The following is a 22,400-nucleotide window of genomic DNA, read 5'->3' as shown; positions in this document are numbered from 1 at the left end:
CAACAAATGCACCCCCAGCCCCTATCTGTCCCCCAAGCAGCACCCACTGGATCAGCAGGTACCAGCCACCTGCCGAGCTGCGTCAGCACCATGCCCCGGTCCATACGTTATGCAGCACTGTGCACCCGTGTCCTCCAGGCAACAGCCCCAAACTCTGGGCACAAGCCCCAGGCAGCACCTACCTTAGCAGGACCACAACTCTTCCAGGATTTGCATGCGGCTGTGTAACAGCAGCACGCTCTGTCAAACTCAAGCCAGCTCGATGCCCGTTGTTCACCGCCAGCGTTTCAGGCCCTGCCTTTCCAACCCAGCATTTCATGCCTGTGTTTCCTGTACAAGTCACCATATGGGAATAATACTGTGAACATAATATACGGCAGGTGCAAAATCCTGTCTGCAAATATAGCAGGCCTCGTTTGATAATCAGCCTTCAGGTGCAGAACAACAATTGGGCACTTGGCAACAGTTTCTGGACTTACACATATGTATCTACATTGATTTATATAGTTACATTTATTACATTTATACTTGTTAAATTATACTTATTTTTACTTATGCTATCTTACTTGCAACAGGTTCTGGCTGAGATGGATTCACACACACACACACACACACACTATACATATATATATATGTATGAATCCATCTCAGCTATCTTACAACAGTATATATGACTCCATCTCAGCCAGAACCTGTTGCAAATAAGATAGTGAAAAATATTTCTATAAGTCCTAATATAAGACAGAAATACCTACTTCAGCTGGAAAGTACCTTTCCATTATGTGTGAGGCCTGTGTCCTTCAGAAAGACTTCAGGCAAACCACGCAGTGATTATTCTACTCTTCCATGCACTTTTCATTGGCATCACGTTTTTGTGCACACTTTGGCCAACTGTTAAAAAAAAACACCACCACATAGAAATGGTGCTTTTAATTTTAAGTCCAATAAAATACTCTGCAAAAGCACAGTGGTTTATAATCATAAGCTAAGGCATGACACTCAGCCCTGATAGGGCCACATGAGTGATCAGTGTTTACCAAAGGGCCACAACGTCACAGATATCTCTGGATGAATTATGGCAATTACACTCCACTTCAAAGAATAAAATGCAGTGTATTAGTTAACATTTGCACAATTCATGGCACGTGTTGCATTATTCACGATTGCAGGAAAAACGTGCCTGATGCATACAGCACTAAAACCTAGCCTTTGCTATCTTTTTCTGCAAAGGGCTGCTGGTGGCTTTGGAGCTGTAATTTGAGTATCACTGAGCTAAGTTTTATGTTTAAATAAGGTATAAACTGCGGCGCCAAACAGTTTAATCAGACATTGCCCAGAGCCCATGCCATTGTGCAAGGGAAAGAAAAATACACAACAGAAATTATAAAGTATGTTTACCCTGCGCTCACTACCACGCTGTGATTCTATCATAGCGTGAACTTGCATAAGCTAGCTTTAAACTGGCAAGCTCAGGTACTGGTAGCAGGCTAGCTAACTTTTATTATCAATATTTGGTATCATATACTTAGCTGACATAATTTAAATAAGAGGATTTCCAATTTCTTCACCTCTGCATTTCCACTTGGCTGTCCCTGACTGGTTAGAAACTAAGCATTTATGGGAAGTCCTCTTCCACTGTAAGTCTACACAGCACTTTGTACAAGGGGGCCTGGAGAATCTACTCCACTCACTATTACTATGCCACTACTTGCAGGTAGTAAGTAAGCAGTAACATGCAGAAAGCCTACTGCTTCTGAAAGCTTATGTTACGCATCTCTGACATAGTTCGTTCAGTACTTCGCAATTTCAAAGGTGCCATGGGGTTGCCACATATTGTTAATGCCATTAGGTTTACAAATGATTCACAAGTTAAATCCAGAGATTTTAAATAGAAACACACAGTTGTGGTCTGAGTTCTTTGCAACAGGAAAACTGCTCTATTATTATTCTGTAGGCAAAAAAAAAAAGTGAAGACTAAGCTGGCACTTTCCAAGGGGTGCCTTCAGTCTATGGAGGGTGCCTCGAATCTATCTAGGGGTACCTCAAATGTAAAAAGGTTGAGAACCACCAAGTTAGTCTATACTATAAAATGCTAATTTACCCTGCCTTCTGGCTGACTTCAAACTAACACGGCTAACTATTTTTTACTACTTTTAACTGTCACTTAAGAACTTCTTAGGAAAGAAGGTATAGTTTAAGGGCAGTCCAAGCTGGAGAATGAACACCTGCATGCATCTCTAGCTTTTAGCCTTAATTTGCCCTCTTTATCTCATAATGGTTTGCTCAATCAGAGTCTGGATGAATTTTGTGCTCAAAGGAGATGATAAAAAATGAGACTGAGGTCTTTTTAGTTCCTATTCAGCTAATGCTGTTCCAATAACAGATCCCTCTTATGGCAAATGATGGGTATTGTATGGTTAAGTAGGGTCACGCATCCAGAATATGTGTAATGACTTTCTTATATCATTTAAATGCATATGAAGAGAGCATTGGCAGAGAGGGAGAGTGCCTGAGAGAATTTTTCTTCACAGGGCATGGAGACCATGTTAGCACCTTCCTGACAAGAACCACATTTAGCTACGGTTCACTAGAAAGGGCATGACCTGTATAAAGAAGGCCCAAGTGTCTTTATCTGCTGAACTTAGAAGATATTTCTATATTGGCTGAAGCATTACATGGTGTATTATAAAAGAAAACACTCTCTAGAGCTGAATCTGTGTATTATTGGCTCTTGATAAAAAAACCTATGCCCTCCTCTGAAAACGAGCGCTTGTTCACAAAGTGAAACTTTTGTGCATGTTATGCAGAAAGATGAAGCATTTTTTAAAAATCAAAATTGTGAGGTTTCTAGGTGATGGGTATTCTCAGAAAACATATTCTACAGCAGTCAGTTGCAACACAAGAATGGAAATATTTGGCCAGTGATGATTTTGATAGAGTATTTAGCTTGGCAGAGAATGCCAGGCCCATACAGCACTTACGGAAAAACAGACAAGAAGCTTTTATATTTAGAGTAAAGTGGGAATAGAATCAAGAGCTCATTAACAGGAGCTGACAGAAATTTAAAAAAAAAGCTGTCTGTGGATACTGAAAAAGATATAATCTGCACTGAATCCGGGCTGGGCGGGCAGCGACTGAACATGTGCATTTCTCACACTATTGCTATTTCTGGGCTGTGAAAGAAAGAAATCCTCTAGGGGGAGTCAGAAAATTGTTTAAAAGATTTTTCCCTTTCAGTCTGATAACATCATAAGATCAAGGGACCGTGAGCCAGTCCACAAAGAAAAATAATATTTAAAGAACTCTCCTTCATTAATGAAGACTCTTTAAGGCAAAAATTGGTGGGAAAGGCTAAACCAAATAAGGGATAAACCAAACAGAAACATGAACAAAGAAGGCAGGGTTCAGCAGGGCAAGCTGAAGACCAATAGGGAAACTGCCTCTCAAGAGGACTTCAAAAGAAAGACATTTTCACCTGTCAAGAGATCTTTGGGAATTAAATCCATGAGAGGCAAGAGAGCTTCAGGGATGAAAGTCTTGCAGTGACACTGCCAATGCGAGGGGAGTCAGACCAAAGTGAGGGTGCGGGAGGTGGAGGGTCAGCTGGCCAAGGTCAGGACTGTCAGTCTGCAGAAATACAAGATATGCCGTTTTAAAGATGCTTGCATCAGCACTTCCAAGTTCCTGGTTAGATCACCAGATATATAAATATAGTAAATATTTAATTGGATAGGAGTTTGGCTGCTATAACACTGCTTTTGTTTGCTGAAATTTTTTAACTTATTTTAATTGAAAGGTGAATTTACAACCACTGTAAACTGATGGAAGGAAGTTAGATTCTTTTATTTAAAAAAAATTAGGAAATCTGAATAATTGCTCCTGCAGTTACTGTTTGAAGTAAAAGTGCATTGCCTTTTACTGGTTTGAGGCCTGGACTCTGCACTTCTGTAGCTGTTTAGCTTTATGAATACAAGTAGTCAATGAACTTGTATATATGTCTGAAAAACAGATAATTTCTATCCCAGGGAAAATACTGATCATTCAAAATTTGTTTCCAACTTGAACTAGGATGATATTTCCATTTTTTTCCAAATTGAAAATTCTGAAAAATTAAATTCACAACATTAAAACAGTCTTATTGATATGCTTCACTTTGTCAATGACAAAGGGTTCCATTTTGATGTTGAGATATCTACATAGCGTTTTATATGGTCATGCATCGGAACAGCTGTTTTGACTCAAAATGAAATTCGAAATGGAGCGCTGTTCCATTGAACTGTTAAAACTCAAGATGAGATGGAACGGTGCTGTTTTGTATAGCCCTAATGTATATGATGTATATAATAATATGACTGATGTTACATAAAATAGGCTCATAGGAAAGTAGGGCTGGAAGGGATCTCATAAGGACATCTAGTCCAGGGCCTTACTCAGGGCAGGATCATCCTTGACTAAACCATCCCAGCCAAGGGTCTGTGTGGCAGGGCACTTTTGGTGCCTCCCACTTTAAGGGCTTAAAGCAAGCAGCAGAGCAGCCTGGTGGCTGCACTCCCAATCAGGAGTCACATGGCCAGCAGGAGGCTGCCTGATTGGGAAGAGAGCACAGCTGCTAGGGATAAGAGTGGGCACTGGCAGCAGAGCGAGCAGTTTGCTGCAAGCAGCCAGAAAAAGAATATCACCCAGCTGGAGCTGCTGCTCACATAACACCCTTGGAGGTACAGGGCAGGAACTATGGGGATGGAGGAGGCTCCTGGCCCTGGGGCATGACCTGAAACTGCACCCTACTAGGGTAGGATGGTGTGGTGGGGCTGCCTGTGGCAGGGTGGTCCCCAGGAAATGCCACACTATTTGCCTCCCTAGTGAAAGGCAAGTAAGGGGCACCTGATAGCCTCAGCCCCCACAACCTGGTAAGTAACCCATCAGTAAGGATGGACAGGGAGCCAGGCATGCCTAGGGAGAGACCTGAGTCCTGTGGGGTATAAGACCCTGCGGCCCCTGTCATGGGGGTCCAAAGAGTGGCCACAGCAAGAGGGTGGAATAGTGGCCCTAGCGATGGGGTGTAAAGTGCATGGAAGGGCCATGCAGAGTAGGGTCGCAGGGGTGGCCTGAAGGACTGCACATTTGGGTGCAGAGTTGAATCCCTGTAGGGGGGCCTGAAGGGCTGCATTGGGGCATGCAGAGCAGGGTCGCCAGTGCGGCCTGAAGGACTGTGCACAGGACAGCCCCAAGAGCTTGATGAGAAATTGAAGGCCCTAGTGAGAGAGCAGGAGCCCCAGGCATGTGCGAGGACACCTGTGGCAGTTATGATTTTGGATGCCATCTGCAAGCAATGGGACACAGTATAGGGAAGGTTGGAGCCATGTATAATGCCCTAGGCATCAGGGCGCTTAATGGGCAGCCTCCCATATTTTTGTATCAATTTTAAAACAGCACGACATGGCAGACGAACGAGGGCAGATTGGCTTAGACAGGTGGGCAGGCCAGCATTGGGACCGGCCTTGAGACTTCCCCCGTCACAGTCTGTCCAATCTGCTCTTGAAACTTCTAAGGATGGAGATTCCACAGCCTCTCTAGGCAGCCTGTTCCAATGCTCGAGCAGCCTCCAAGTCAGAAAGTTCCTCCTAATCTCTAACCTAAACTTCCCCTGCTGCACCTGGAGACCCTTGCTCCTAGTCCTGTCCCCTCCGATCACACAGATAGACCAAGCTCCATCCTTTCTAGAGTCATCCTGAAGCCATTTTAAGATGTTTATCAAATCCTCCGACAGTCTTCTCTATTCCAGACTAAATAACCTTAGTTCTTTCAGCCTTTCCGCATAAGTCTTTCCTCCCAGGCCCTAAGTTGTATTTGTTGCTCTGTCCTGGACTCTTTCTAAACTGTTTACATCTTTCTTGAAGTGTGGGGCCAAAAACTGGACACAGTGCTCGAGGTGAGACGTCACCAGTGCCTTGATTTCCCTTGATTTGCAAGTGACGATCCAGTTAAGACTACCCAGGATGCTGCTGGGTTTTGCTGTAACAAGGCACAGCACACTGCTGGCTCATATTCAGCTTCTGGTCTCCTGTAACCCCCAGGTCCTTCTCTGTTGTACTGCAGCCTAGCCAGTCTGCATTTGTGCATGAGGGTGTTCTGTCCCAAGTGCAGGACTTTGCACTTGTCCTTGTTAAATCTCATCTGACTGACTGTGGACCATTTCTCTAGTCTATTCACATCATGGATCCTAGCCCTACTCTTTGGCGTATCTGCAACACTACCCAATTCGGTGTTGTCTGCAAATTATTTAAGTGTGCACTGGATCCCATCAACTATAATATTATAAATCATATTTTACAATATAAAAGCCAAAGTAAACTGACAAAGGTGAAGCAGAGTACTTCATTTTAATTTGGAATAATTTTGAAGTATTTCCATCACATTTTGTTGAAGTCAACACATTCTAACAAAACATTTCAATTTGAACAAATTAACATTTTCTGATTGACACAGTTGCTTTCCTTTCTTTTCTTTTCTTACCAGTAATAGCATATCTGAGATTAGAGCCTAAAATAAGAAATAAGGCAGGTCTTTATTCTGAGAGGTTTTGAGTACCAAAAAACTGAAGTCAAAGAAAGAATAAATTTGGGGGGAAAAATCTGGAAGTTTATTGTCTTCCTCTCAAAATTATATTTTTGCTCACTGATGAGTTGAATAAGAAGACTTGAACATACGTGTCCTTCAGTTGAATCAAAATGCAGAATTTTTTAGAAAAGGAATGAAAACTACTTTGCAATGAAAATCATTCAGAGATTAAGCTGACCATCCAATTTTAACTACCTTTTGCACCTTAATCTCTACCTGGAGTCCTCCAACTTATAGATGGTGGCAGAGTAAAACAAACTCATTATATACAGCTGCCAACTCAATAGAAAAAGCTTGACTTTTTGGTTTAATGACATACCATAGGCAAGTCAGCTTTCCTGTCTCTATTGGAATAGTTGTTTGAGGGCTAGAATCATAGAAAAATAGGGTAGGGCAGTGTAACTACTTGTCACCCTGGGTGGCTTTATCTTTTAAACTGTTTCCTCTTCCCCATCCAAAGATGGGTTCTGACATTTTTCTGCTTATATGCTGCTTGCTTCTGGAGGGTGGCAAGACCACCACACAGATGAAACAGAGACTTCCCAAACTCTTCTGAATTTCTCCATCTTCACCTGCTGGGTGCGCAGCTCCTAAGGTGATGGGTATGGCATCAGAACAAGCTCCAACTAACAGATGGTAGCAGATGGATCAGATTCTTCTTCAGGATACTTACTTGAAAGGTGATTTAGGGTGATTTATAACTCTGTACCAACTCAGAGCATTTGGACAACCCAGCTGGACAATGTTGTGACCAAGTTCCAAGCTCACACAGGCAAGGAGAGCAGAACCACTCCATGAAGATGATGTAGAGGCATTTCAAACAACCACATTCGGCAATGACTGGTCATTATATCACCCCACAAGGGTATTTCACTATAGTGTACACTACCCCCGGGACTTGGACCAAACTCCAGCCACCTTGCCTTTAAACCTCTTTTTTAAGACACTTCTTTCATGGACTCCTTCACCCTTTGTTTTCCTATCAACACATTCCTTGTCCCGAGCTCTTTTTTCCCATCCCTTTTCTGTTTCCCCTTAACTGGAAGCTCTTCAGGATATGAATGCGCATTACTGTATATCTTATAGTCCCACGCATATCTGTACTGCTGTATAATTAATACGAGTATAATTAGTGAGGCTTGCCTCCACACAGTTTTTGTACAGATTCAGTTACACAGGTTCAGAAACAGATACAGTGCAACCCCTAATGTGGATGTAGTTATACCCATCTAAAGATGTTTATATCAATATCATTCCTGAAATAACTTGGATTTAACACAATTGTTTTACAAATGGAGACTTAATATGTACACTACCTGTGAATAAATGAGCATCAAAGATGATTATAAGCTTTTGCACTTGACTTTGGTATTTCCACCGAAAATGGCAATAACGAATGTGTTAAAAAGTAAAGCTAACTGCACCTTGTCATCCATCCACAGATGCATCACAAGCAGGTCCAGGAAGGTGACCCCCCCCCCTCTATGCAGCACTGGTCAGGCCACAGCTGGAGGACTGCGTCCAGGTCTGGGCGCTGCACTTCAGGAGGGATGTGGTCAGCATGGAGAGGGTCCAGAGGAGGGCCACTAGCATGGTCAGGGGGCAGCAAGCCAGGCCCTACGAAGACAGACTTAAGGGCCTGGATCTATTCAGCCTCCACAAGAGAAGACTGAGGGGGATCTGGTGGCTGTTTAGAAACTCACCAGGGGGGACCAGCGGAAAATAGGTGAGGCTCTGTCCCTCCAGGCACCACCTGGGATAACAAGGAATAATGGCCACAGATTGATTGAGAGCAGGTTTAGGCTTGATATCAGGAGGCATTACCTTACAGTTAGGGCTGCCAGGCTCTGGAATGGGCTCCCAAGGGAGGTGGTGCTCTCCCCTACCTTGGGGGTCTTCAAGAGGAGGTTGGATAGATATCTGGCTGGGGTATTATGATCCCAGCACCCGTTCCTGCCCAGGGCAGGGGTCAGACCTGATGATCTGTTCAGGTCCCTTCTGACTCTAGAAACTATGAAAATGAACCATTTTAGGGTCTTATTTTTAAACATAAAACCTAAGGTAGATAGTCATAGCAAATAGCTCTGACAAAAGAAAACTTAGGACCTGACCCTGAGGACTTGTTTATACTTGAAGTTTGTTGCAGTTTAATTAGTTACTTCACATTAAAGTGTCTTGTGTCTACAAACAAAGTCATCTGGCACTACTGAATACATCATGGAAGCAGATTTACTAAGAAGTGGGATGAGTCTACGCATAAAAAAAGCATGAGGAGTTGGATGTCCCTCCCCAAACAAATGTTGCATGTTTTCCAAGTACCCCGCTGGTATCCTGCACCGCTTTGCTGGGTGCCTGCGTTGTCCTTTTCCGTTTCACTGTGCGCCTCTACTGCTCTAAGATCATTCTGACTGGACATCACCTCCCCGTTTAAAGGTTGGCTTGTTGTGGTCCTCTGTTGCATGGTTCTTATACCTCTGTGATACTCCTGATTATTCAGCAGTCGTGTCTCAGGCTTCTGTGGGGGTTATCTGCAGAGCACCTGGACTTCATTTATTCAGCACGTATAGGCTCATCTGTAACAGAGAGATACACAAGTTATCAGAACAGATGCAGAAAAAACAGAACAATTGAAACCCAAGCCAATGCCGAAATACAGGGAAGGAACTCCAGCTGTGCTGTAAGAGTGTTCAAGACAATAATGGGACCCCTGGGAGATGCCACAGGATCTGCAGCTGCTGAGAGAAGTTGGACCATATGTTTGCTAGAGAACTCACAACTCGACCCTTGGATTTTGTGGACACCATTTATAACACCCCCAATGATATTAATTGTGTTGTAGACAAGAAATGGATCCCAAGGCAGGAACGGAAGCCATCCAAGTCACTGCCAGGATTAAACTAAATCAGGGGCAGACTCAAACCTGAAAATAATTTTTTTTGTAAATATTGTATGATATATTACAGTGTAGCTGGATTAGGAGATTTAAACAACCTACCGCTGGGAACTGCCACCGTTCTGATCTACCCTTCCAAGCCTGTGCTCAAAATGGCAGCCATACAGGAACAGGCAAAAGCTCTCCATCTCTTCATGCCTTAAAAACTGGCTGCTTTCTGGGTCCTGCCCTGTTCTCCTGTAATATGGTGTTTAGTGCTCTGCCTCACATCTGATCAGCTACCCCCCTGTGAGCCTTCTTCTACATAAAATGAAAGCATGACAAGGATTACAAAAAAAGAGGGAAATGATTTGAAGAAAAGGCCTTTTTGTTGTAGAAAAGAAAAACTACTAGAATCATTTTCCTGGATCATAGTTTTACAAATGCTTTCAGCTTTGAGCTGACATAGAATCATAGAAAATGAAAAAAGGAAGGGACCTCAGGCGGTCTGATCCAGTCCAGCCCCCTGCTCAAAGCAGGACCAGCCCCAACTACATCATCCCAGACAAGGCTTTGTTGAGCTGGGTCTTAGAAACCTCCAAGGATGGCAACTCCACCACCTCTCTGGGTAACACATTCCAGTGCTTTACTACAGTCCTCATGACAGAGTTTTTCCTAGTATCCAACCTCAACTTCCCTTGCTGCAACTTGAGCCCACTGCTCCTTGTCCTGTCATCTGCCCCCACTGGGAACAGTCCAGCTCCATCCTCTTTGCAGCCCCCCGGCAGGGAGGTGAAGGCTGCTTGCTATTCAATCCCCCTCAATCCCAGGTGAGGGAGATCCCCTGCCCTCCATCAAAGCTGACCTCGTGAAGGAACACCTTGACAGGCTGGATACCTTCAAGTCAGCTGGCCCTGATGGGTTACACCCAAGGGTACTCAGGGAGCGGGCAAGCATCATAGCCCAGCCCCTGGCATGGATCTTTGAGAGCTCTTGGCGCTGTGGTGTCAGTGCCCAATGATTGGAAGAAGGCCAACGTAGTGCCAATCTTCAAGAAAGGGAGGAAAGTTGATCCGGCTAACTACAGGCCCATCAGCCTGATCTCTATCCTGGGGAAGGTCTTGGAAAAGATTATCAAAGAGGCCATCCTTAACAGACTAGCTGATGGCAATATCCCGAGGGATACCAAGCACAAGTTTGTTGTGGGTAGGTCTTGCTTGACCAATCTCATTTCCTTTTATGACCAGGTGACCTATCACCTGGACAAGGGAGAAGAGATTGATGTCGTATATCCTGACTTCAAAAAAGCCTTCACAGGACTCCAGATGTGGCCTCCCCAGTGCTGAATAGAGGGGGAAAATCACTTCCCTTGACTGCTGGCAACGCTCCTACCAATGCAGCCCAGTATATCATTAGCCTTCTTGGCAACAAGGACACACTGCTGATTCATAGCCATCTGACTGTCCACTGTAACCCCCAGGTCCTTTTCTGCAGAGCTGCTGCTTAGCCAGTTGGTCCCAAACATAAGGCATTGCAAAGACAATTGTTCAAGTCACCTTATGCAAACATTTAAAAAAATTTTGGTGATTTATGGCCCCCACCCCTCTCCTCAGACACACATACTTTGGGCTACTGCAGAATTCTATCTATTTTGCTGTGCACCTGAGCCTTGAGTATTAAGAAAAGAGAACTAAAGTAAAAGATAGTTGTGGCCTGAAGAGTGTGTCGCCTTGCAACACTATCTTTACAGTTTGCACTTCCTGTTCTTCACTGGGTCTGTGGACAACATGCTGGCAAACAGTGGCATGGTGTAGTTCCTGGATTTGCTCACTGACTTTTGGAACGAAATCCTCCTTTGGCTTTGGAAGACACAGTTTAAGGACAGCCTGCAGGGCTGCAATTACTACACACACATCCCAGCAAAAGTTTCTGTAGGTGTCCAGGTATTTATTAATACTTTTACCCAATTTGTCACGACAGCCACAACCATGCTCTTTATCCACAAGTTAGAAGATTAAAAAGCCATCTGACCATCTCTAGAGACTGGGAAGAACCTCTGGGCGTGGAAGTCTAAAATAAAAAGAGAAAGGAACACTTTGTCGCTGATGTCATAGACATTTTAATTTGGACAATTGCTGGTTGTCCTTTTTCTCTTTTTCTTTCGACTGACATGTTGTGACAATCACAGACAAAGCTGTTAACATGGAGCAACTGCTTAACCAAGCTATGGTAGAGGAACAGATCCATTTAAAGAACTTCATACCACAGGATAAAAAAGATGGAAGAGCAAGGGAAAGTTTCCTAAAGCATGGCAAAACAGAGAGACAGAGGATAGGCAAATGCAAAGGACCTCAACACGTGCAGCTATGGGGAATGAGAAAGGGACAAAGGCTCCTGTAGAACATGGTGGAGCCATGGTCGTGAACTCCACAACCACCTATAGGTGCCCTGTAGCCCCCTTTCTCTGATAGCCATGCTTTCTGGTGAAAACCCTTCACCATTTGTTACCACCATTCCAGACCCCACGCATCAAGTGGGATCTCCCTATTCCAAATCCAGAACTGTTCAGAATCCCCCTTAATGAACTGAAGGCTAAAACTAAGCTGATACTTAAGTAAATCTGCAGACAACACCAAGCTGGGTGGGATAGCAGATGCTTTAGAGGAAAGAATTAAGATTAAAAATGCTGGTTATTTGGGAAAAATTACCTGAAATGAATCAGACGAAATTCAGTGAGGGCAAGTGTAAAATTATTGCACTTAAAGACAGAACAATCAAATGTACAAATACCAAATGGGGAATGGGCTAAGCTGCAGAACTGCAGACAGAGCTATGGGGTTATAGTAGACAGTCAAGAGCCTAAGAATGCAGCAAAAAACCCAACAGCATACCGGCTTGTTTTAAGAGGAGCATTCACCAGGGTCAAGTCGCACCTGACCAACCTGACTGCCTTCTATGATGAGATGACTGGCTCTGTGGCTGTGGGGAGAGCAGTGGATGTGATATACCCTGATTTTAGCAAGGCTTTTGAAGTCTCCCACAACATCCTTGCAAACAAGATAAGGAAGAACAGGTTGGATGAATATACTGTTAAGTGGACATAAAACTAGCTGGATCATCAGACTCAAAGGGTAGTAATTAATGGCTCAGAGTCTAGTTAGCAGCTGGTATCAAGTGGCATGCCCCAGGGGTTGGTCCTGGAACTGGTTTTCTTCAATATCGTCATCAACAACCTAGAAGATGGGAGGGAGCACACCCTCAGCAAGTCTGCAGATGACACCAAGCTTGTGGGAGTAGAAGATACACTGGAGGGTAGGGCTAGGATTCAAGAGACCTGGGCAAATTGGAAGATTGGACTAAAAGAAATCTCATGAGGTTCAACAAGGACAAGTGCAAAGTCCTGCACTGAAGATGAAACAGTCCCATGCACTGGTGCAGGCTGGGGGTGATGGGCTGGGCAGCAGCTCTGCAGGAAAGGACCTGGGGCTGACAGTGGGCAATAAGCTGGATAGGAGCCAGCAGTGTGCCCTGGTTTCCAAGAAGGCTGACGACATCCTGGGCTGCGCTGAGAGGAGCGTTGCCAGCAGATCGAGGGAAGTGATTCTTCCCCTCTATTCAGCACCGCGGAGGCCACATCTGGAGTCCTGTGTCCAGTTTTGCACGCCCCAGTACAGAAAGGATGTGGACATGTTGGAGAGAGTCCAGCAGTGGGCAATGAAAATGGTTGGGGGCTGGGGAACAGGACTGGTGAGGCGAGAAGGAGGGAACTGGGTTTGTTTAGTCTGGAAAAGAGAAGACTGAGGGAGATTGAATAGCAGCTTTCAACTCCTTGCAGGAGGGTTGCAAAGAGGATGGAGCTGGGCTGTTCCCAGTGGGGGCAAGGATGACAGGACAAGGAGCAATGGGCTCAAGTTGCAGCAAGGGAGGTTGAGGTTGGATATTAGGAAAAACTTTCTCACGAGGAGGGTAGTAAAACACTGGGGCAGGTTACCCAGAGAGGTGGTGGAGTCTCTATCTTCAGAGGTTTCTAAGACACAGGTAGACAAAGCCTTGGCTGGGATGATGCAGTTGGGGCTGGTCCTGGTCTGAGCAGGGGCTTGGACTAGATGTGACCTCCTGAGGTCCCTCTCAGCCCTCGTGATCTATGATTCTATGATTTCATGCAAATCAGAAGCAATGCTTCCACTCTATTCAGCATGAATGAGGCCTGACATGGAGAACTATGAGCACCCCACTTTAAGAAAGATGTGGACAAACTGGGAAAAGCTCAGAGATCAACAAAAATGATTACAGGTCTCATAACCTTGAGGTACAAGAACTGGCATTATTTAGTGTGGTAAAGAGAAGACTGATGAGGGATTCGATAACAGTTTTCAAAGACAGAAATAAAGAAAGTTGTTATGAAAAGGATGATGAACAACCACCCTCTTCTCCACAGGGGACAAGAGAAGTAATGGACTTCTTGTTGGAACAAGGGAAATTTAGGCTGCTTATAGGAGGGCCTTTCCGATTATGAAAGTGATTAATTATTGTAACGTACTGAGAGAGCCTGTAGAATTTCCATCAATGGAAGTTAAGTGAAGAATAGGCAAACATTTGGCTGGAATGGTTTAGAAAGGATGATCCTGCCTTGAGGAGGGGGCTGGACTAAAAGACCTCCTGAGGTCCCTTACTGGGCACCTATACATGTGCAGCGAGGCTGTTTGACATGCTGTAATTACAGCACATGGGAGCAGACTCAATTAATCAAGTCTGCTGGAGTGTGGTAACTATCACAGACTCCAGCATCACATGTATCAGCATCCCCGTGCTGAAAAATGGCAGCACAGAATCGTAGAAATGCGGGGCTGGAAGGCACCTCGAAAGATCATTGAGTCCAACGCCCTGCTCTGGGCAGGAAGGCTGCTGAGATCAAATGGTCCCAGCAAGATGTCTGTCCAGTCTCCCCTTAAAGACGTCCAAGGTTGGGGACTGCACCCCCTCCTTGGGAAGTCTAGTCCAGATTCGGGTCACCTGTACTGTAAAGAAGTTCTTCCTTACATCCAATCTAAAACCATCCTCTAACAGTTTATAGCCATTGCTCCTTGTCCTCCCCTGGTGTGCCCTAGTGAACAGGTTTTCTCCCAGTTCCTGATATTCACCCCTTACACATTTATAGATGGCCACAAAGTCCCCCTCTGTCTTCTCTTCCCCAGGATGAACGGTCCCAGATCCTTTAGTTTTTCCTCATGAGGTTTGTCCTCCAGGCCCTTCATCATTCGTGTGGCCTTTCAAGACCTTCCATGTCTTCCTCGAAGTGCGGCGCCCAGAACTGGACACAGTAGCAGCTGGGCTCTCACCAGCGCCGAGTAGAGAGGAAGTATCACTTCCTTACCCTGCTTGAGATACACTAGCTAATGCATCCCAGGATGCTGCTAGCTCTGTTGACTACAGCATTGCACTGGCAGCTCATGTTCATCCTGTGATCAATCATAACACTGAGGTCCCTTTCAGCCATCGTGCTGGCCAGGACATCTCCTCCTAACCTATATTTGTGTCGCTGGTTACTTCTCCCCAGATGAAGCGCTCTGCATTTATCTTTATTGAACTACATCCAGTTCCCCTCCGCCCACCTGTCCAGCTTGTCCAGGTCTGCTTGGATCCACATCCTATCCCCTAGCATGACTGCTTTTCCCCATAACTTAGTAACATCTGCAAAATTGGCCAGTGTGTTTATCACATCCTCATCTAAATCATAGATAAAGATGTTGAACAGCACAGGGCCAAGAACCGAACCCCACGGGACACCACTGGCCACCTCCTACCGAGATGATACAGACCCATCCACTAGCACTCTCTGGGTTTGACCTCTTACCCAGTTCCCAACCTACCTGACAGTGGACCCTGCCAGCCCACAATCCTCCAGTTCTTTTATAAAAGCATCACGGGAGACCATATCAAAGGCCTTTTTAAAATCCAAGTATATGACATCAACTGCATCTCTCACATCTAAGCAGTTTGTTACTTGCTCATAGAAGGAGATGAGGTTGGTCAGACACAACCTGCCTGCAACAAAACCATGCTGGCTATCCTTCAGCATCATGCCTTCTCCCAGACTCTCACAAATAACATCTTAGTACTTTTTCCCAAAATTTTACCCAGTATCAAGGTCAAACAGACTGGCCTATAGTTTCCCGGATCCTCCCTCCTCCCCTTCTTAAAGACTGGCACCACATTGGCCCTTTTCCAGTCTTCCAGGACCTCTCCTGAGCACTACAAGTCTTCAAATACCTTCGCCAACGGTCCTGCAGTGACTCCAGCCAATTCCCTCTGCACTCTTGGGTGTAGTCCATCTGGTCCTGCCAACCTGAAGATATTTGGCCACTCTAAGTGCTCCCTCACCAGTTCAACATTGACCATTGGTTGGCAATTGCCCCCCTGCATCTGTCCAGTATCCGACCAGGTGGGCAACCTCCATTCGGAAGCAGGAACACCGACGCAAAGTATTCATGAAAGAGTTCAGCTTTCTCCTGACTGTCTGTTATCAGCTCTCCCGGCCCACTCTGCGAGGGCCCCACATTTCCCTTGGTCTTCCTCCTGTTCCCTATATACCTAAAGAAGGACGTCTTACTGTCTTCTGATCACCAACCTGATCTCGGTTACTGCCGTTGCCTTCCTTATCATCTCCCTACAAATATGGACTATATTTGTGTATTCCTCCTTGGTGACTACCCCTTGTTTCCACTGTCTGTAAGCCTCCTATTTCTTTTTTAAGCATTTCTTGATGCCTTGGGTAAGCCAAAAGGACTTCCTGGCCCCTTTATCACCTTTCCTGCATACAGGAATGGACCTTTTCTGTGCTCTGAGGATCGACCACCCTTCCTGAACTCCCCTCCCCTCCAGTCCCTCGTCCCATAGGGTCTCTCCCACTGTTTTCCTAAGCGCATCGAAGTCATCCTTCCTGAAGTCAAGCACCTCTGCCCTACTGGCTGACATCCCTGCCCTACAATGGATAGTGAATTCTATCACCACATTCAACGAGCTTTAGTAAAAGCACCCCTGCGGCCATTTGTCAGTGCAGGGACGTGGATACACATGATGCTCTGGACACTTTAATTAGAGCTGCTCTAATTAAAGCACCTTCCCCACCCCCAGAGCACACGCTTAAATGCCCTTTTCTGACCTACTTTCCTATGGTTCTAAGATAGGCAACCTTTTTTCCCCTCAATGTAAGCAAAGTTCTGCCCTGGACAGCACAAGCTTGTTCGCATGCAACGATTTGTTTGTTGCTGGGTTCTGACTTTGTACAGCCTTCTGTACATTCAATAGCTATTTTTGTTGCTCACAACATTCAATTGGATGTATTATTTCTTAAAAACAACTGAAAATGTGTTGACGTTCATGGACTTGAATCTCTCGCTGTTCAGTAAAATCTCAGCCCCCTCTGTCATGCACGGTAGAAAAATCCATGCGTAGTAAACTCCCATCATGCCTTCTTCTAAAAATGTATCTGCCACTTGTCAGTTGTTTCTGTACTTGCTCTTACCCTGTGGTGAATAAATGTTAAACTGCAGTAGCTGAGCCATCAGTGCCCTCACCTGCAGATTGCTGTATGCAAAACCTGCAACAGGCCTCAGGTGCAGATGCGTCCTGAGAGCTACCGAGTGGAGTTCTAGGTGTTTAGTATCTCTCAGGATACCTTTTGATGGCACAATGGCCTTTAAGAACAGATAAGCAATATAAAATTAAACTGAGAATAAGCAACCTGACTTTGAGTTATTTAAAGAAGAGTTTCTCAACTGTATGTAGAAGAGTTAAAAAAGCTGTTATACAGACTATTAAAGATGATCTACATAAAAAATACTTTGTATGTGTTTAGCCAGTTATTAAAACGGTATAACAAATTGGGCTGCTTTATTTAAAGATAACTTCTTCCTGTTTGTTTTTGACATCTTACATTACAGGTCTCTACTATGGGTAACAAGAGAGTTTATGGCATCAGAGATACCATGGAAGGAGGTCATGTTTAAGGAGGGGAGTGATTTTTATTCAGAGGATTTACAACCCTGTGGTTTCTGTCTGTACCTGTTAAGTCAAATACTTAGGAAGAAAAGCTCTTTGTTGAGACATCAGAATTATTGCCCCCTCAATTAAGGGCTAAAAAAAGCCTTCCAGTCCTCATTTCTCAGTTACACAAGGAGTCTTTTAATAGAAATATGAAAGTCAAGCTTGAAATTTCTGATATTTCCAGGGAATAAAACAAGATGATGTCCTTTTAAGCTCACCTTTCAAGCCCCCCTTTATACTTCATAAAGAAGATAAAAATATTGCAAACTCATTTTTCCCCCTTTCAGGTCAAAACCGAAACAGCAGCTTTTCAAAAAATATCCAGAGAAACGAGAAATGAAGAAGAAATGAAATAATTGAAGGGAAATGAAACAAAGTCTCTAGGAAAAAAGGAGATTTTAAAAGGAGCTGGAAAATATACAGCAGTTTGGCCATTTTCTTGTCCATTGGTTGAGCTCCTGTTTCCCAATCAGGTCTGTTCATCTCACACATTTTATTAAACGCTATCATACCTCTTTCCTAGATGCTGCCCCAGAATCACCTGCAGAGCCTACTACATCATCAAAAGGTGGTGTCTCCAAACCACGTTTGTCCTGTGTGTATTATAGCCTAGAACGGAAAATTAGACGCTTAACTCCAGTCCTACATTTCCCAGGTTCTCCACCCCCTCATGAGCTGATTTGGTAGGATACTGAGTGACAGTACACAGTATTGGCCTAATGCAATGCAGGAGAAGAGCATTTATTATCAGTCTGCTCACTGGCAAACAATACCCGAGAGAGTTTCATGCTACCCAGTGCCTTGGGACCCAATTAATGCTTTTAGGAGTTATTGCACCGACCTGATTCATGCTGCTGCCCCTTCTGCAAGCAAGAGGCCTTAAGCTCAGTCTGAGGATGTCCAAATGCAGAACAATGCCACTCCAGTTGTTCTTTTAAAATTCTGGAAAAACATGGATTTGGAACATATGGTGCCAGTGACCGCCCTGACGGACTGCAGGGAGTACGGGGCTGTTCTTTCTATAGTCCAAATGGGCACTTTTTACTTGGTTATATTCCTTGTTTGCCAACAGACATTAGTGGAACGGTGAGCTACGTAATTGCCAATGCCAAACAATGCTACCTTCACATTTTCTAGCAGTAAAAGATTTGAAAATAAGCGAAGTTATTAGGTTCAATGAGGAACAACTCACCTGATGAATACTGGTATGATTTACTGAAGTGAAGGAATCTGAGTACAAAACCCTCTGAATATGCCAAAGGCTTTTGGTTTGATTGTTTATTATTATTATTATCTAAAAATAGCTGAAACCCTTCTCTCCCACTCAGATCTGCAGTAAAAAAACCCAGACAAACAAGACAAAAGCATCCCTCCCAGGCTGAGGCCATGATACCAAGGAGTATTTTATTATTCTTCTTTTCTCCTGAAGTGTATAATACTGTATTGATAGCTAGATGCTCCATGCAGCCCAGGAGCACGTTGTGAAGCTCCCCTGAGTCCGGGCTTCAAACTCCTTCACCTCCCACTTATCAAAATCAAAGATACAGACTTGTGAGTTCCTGACTCCAGGGTCTGTCCTGATAAAAGCATCTTAATCCTAACAATACCTAGGTAATGATTTCAATTTTTAAATGCTCTTTCTATCCATTCTGGACAACAAATTAACAGTACCTTGCTAATAGAAACTGTATTCTGTGAACAGACACATTCATCTACATAAAGAAAAGGTGATTTTTTGCTATTGCCTTTTTGGACTATCTGATTCTATGTATTAGGCACTGATTTCTTTTCACTGATGAGTTACAGCTGCGCTGACAGCCAAGTCACACATGCTTATCTTGAAAGAAAGTCAAGGAAATAAGCGGGGAAGGAAAAATGCCCTATGCTTTTGTGGCTGTTATTTGAAAGTTCTGCACTGCTTAGACACAAATTTAATTTTCATCTGGCTGCCTTGGCAGGAAGATCAGACATCTACTTGTTGTTAACAAAAACCAAGGAATACATTACCTGCTGTTTGGTACTTCAGCAGGAAACCCAGTAAGACGTTCTGGTGCCTTTTGTTGACTTCCGCAGCAGATGAAATTTCCCCTAGCCCCTTCCTTTGCCAACACAGGACATTACCCATGATATAACCTCCAGCACTGGTTTTAAATTTAAATATATCATTAAAAGAACTCTCAGGCCCCAGCACCTACCAAGGGATTGTAGCAGGCTCAGTGATAATGTTTTCTGCTACTTGCCTCGCAATGACCTGGTAACAGCAAGGCATGCTCCGCCAACCTCCAGGCTCAATTCCTACCATTCCCTTTTTGCAGGGTTGTTGGTGAGGCTGAGCTGCTCCTTACAGCTTGCTCAGAAATGCCGCGGCTTGCTTGCTGATCTGAGCTGTCGTGATCATATTCAGCCAGCTCGGCATTCTGCATGCCGGCTGCCCAGTAAGTGGTCAATTCAGTGCAAGGCAGCTTCTGTGAGCATGCAAAGTTATGAAGGGGATGGGCCCTGGTTTAATCAAGACCTCCTCCTGAGGACCTTCCCCTGGGCTTCTGTGCTCATCTACCTCTTGGTGTTCGGAGCGTCTGCCTTTGCACTTGAAGTCAGCAGGCAACCAAGCTTGTGCCAAGGCAACCCCGATGATGAGGAGCTCGCTCCTGCAGAAATCCAGCTCATCTTCCCCCGTGAAGATTTGGGGCGCCTCTCCAGTTAGGGATTCTGTTTTAGCAGAAGAACTCGGCACAGGCGTGTCTGACCGCAAACTCCCTCCAGATGGTAAAGCTGGTCCTTCCCTCCTGTCTGCAAGCATCCAAAATGCACCAGCTCGGAGTGTGCAGCAGAGGGGCTTTGACGGAACGGCGGCACCCCTGAAATGTAAAAACACTGACAGTACGCTAGCTCCTACGGAGGAGCACTGGATTGTCAGGGGAGAGGTTTCCTTGGCAACAGAGTCACCTGGCAGAGGACTGTGATCACCTGGAGAAAGCTTGGGGCCAAATTGCCTGATTGCGGGAGACTGGGAAGTTACAGAGGGGAAGGAGCTCAGGCTGCAAGGGGAGCTACCAGTACCAGGGCTCTGATGGGCAGAGGGATCCCCTCTGGACACAAGCTGACCTCCGGGCCTGGCACAGGAAGGGTGAGTTAAGTGAAGCCGTTTGCGTGTAAGAAGCAGGCTGTTTTCTCTCCTGCTCTGTAACTGCCTCTCTCTTGAAATGAGAGCAATGGTACACTTAGAAACGCTGCGCAAAGCCTTGCCCTACCTGTGTGCATTGCCCCCTGCAAAGACCAGCCGCAGACCAGAAGGCTCACCCCTTCTGTGAGCACCTTGGACAGGATGTCTTCAGGGTGAGCTCTCGGGACTGGGCCTGGGGGTGGGAGGCTGGACTGCAAGTCCCAGTTTCTGGGATAAGCTGCTAGACAAAAAGCGTGCATGTCTGCATCCTGGGAATGTACCCATGAGCCAAGGGCTGTGCCAAGACTCTGTGGTATCCAAGCCCTACTCCTCCAAGATGGGCAGGATGCCCCAGCCAGATGCCACTGCACCAAGCTTTTAAAAACCAACCCTAAAAACCTACTTTTCCATTGATTTGTTTCTACATCTCTTGGGCTTAAAAGTTTTTATATAACAAGATTGCTTTATGGTGATTGCTGTGCTTGTGTACGTGAGGGGAACAGCACATCTCAAATTATTCAGCCTAATTCTTTCTCTGCTTAAATTCATCCCATTAACTCCACTCCTCCTAATCCTTAAACCTGGTCTCAGGCTTGACTCACAATTTAGGTTCAAATGCTATAGACATTCCTGTAAGAGGAGGGGAAATAGTAAAACACCTGAAGCCAAGAGTAAACCAAAAGGTCTGGTGACCTGTCATCACCTGCATCATTACAAGCCAGCGACTAATACTGCAACATGTCACCATTCACTCTTGCTACTTTACACAGGCCCAGGATGCATTATCTTTACCTCCGAATGACAAGAGTTAGCAAATCTGGAGCCGTCATAGGTATGATCCCTCACTATTCAGTACAGAACATCCTCTGCAGTGTATTCACTGATGGCAGACAAGGTTCTTTGTGTAAATCCAATGTCTTTTATTAGACCAACTCAAATAGCTGGAAAAATTCTTCTTTGCAAGTTTTTGGGCACAAACACCCCCCGTCAGGCTGAGGAAGCGTCTATAGACTGTCTGCGTTCTTTCTGGATGGAGTGATAAAGTAACCTAGAAATCCCATGATAATTGCTGTGACAGTATCAAAAGTCAAATGCTCCTCCCATCAGCAGCTGGCTGAATGATTGATTCAGTGATCAAGAAGTACCTCAGAGCTGAGTGTCATGAAATACCTTGTGCCAGGTTGCAGTGCCACTCTCGTCTAGCTGATTCCAACCCAGATAACCTGCTACTTAATTTTGAGGAGATCTGGAGACTCCTGTAATGACTTGGAGGGTAATATTGGTGTCTCTCCTGCCCAGTCCTATGCGCAGAAGGCCCTGAACGCAGTAGTACCAGTTGTCAGTTCATGAGAAAGACCCTCCATGTGGAGCATCAGCCACAAAAGCTAACACAGCCCCAAAGATGCAGCTGTTACCTGTAAGGGAGGATTACAGCTCCCAAATAGTCTTGGAGCACACTGGTATGTAGTCTATATACACTGCTAGAGTGATTAAATAAAGGGATTGAGGAGGCTAAGCAGATGCTGAAATCCTAGTGGCATTTATAGAGCAGTAGGCAGGGTAGGTGCTCAACTCTTAATTATCAATGAGTTTGGTGATTTTGAAAATACTACTAGCTGCCTGTGAGTCCTGGAGACCTGGAAGGAGGTGGGCAGTGGAGTCCCCCAGGGCTCGGTCCTCAGGCCTGCACTGTTCAATTCC

The 22,400-nt window shown here is 44.9% G+C and overlaps 1 long non-coding RNA gene across 5 annotated transcripts in view; it reads right to left on the bottom strand.

Annotated features, from left to right (window-relative positions):
* LOC109309216 overlaps nucleotides 1-22,400 on the bottom strand; it is a 30,193-nt gene extending 7,793 nt beyond the window's left edge. The window contains exons 1-2 of one of the 5 annotated variants that reach the window (XR_002100836.1): nucleotides 18,378-22,400; nucleotides 18,049-18,145 (exon numbers count right to left, since the gene is read on the bottom strand). This is a non-coding gene — a long non-coding RNA (uncharacterized LOC109309216). Of the gene's footprint in view, nucleotides 1-182; nucleotides 311-18,048 lie in introns of those variants that run through there. The other 4 variants (XR_002100837.1, XR_002100838.1, XR_002100835.1 and 1 more) reach the window with 4 other exon arrangements.

The sequence above is a fragment of the Crocodylus porosus genome, unplaced genomic scaffold (assembly GCF_001723895.1).
Source record: "Crocodylus porosus isolate Cpor-Errol unplaced genomic scaffold, CroPor_comp1, whole genome shotgun sequence".
NCBI classification, from domain to species: Eukaryota; Metazoa; Chordata; order Crocodylia; family Crocodylidae; genus Crocodylus; species Crocodylus porosus.
The sequence above is the reverse complement of the archived record's forward strand: the minus strand, read 5'-3'. Positions and strand labels throughout refer to the sequence as shown.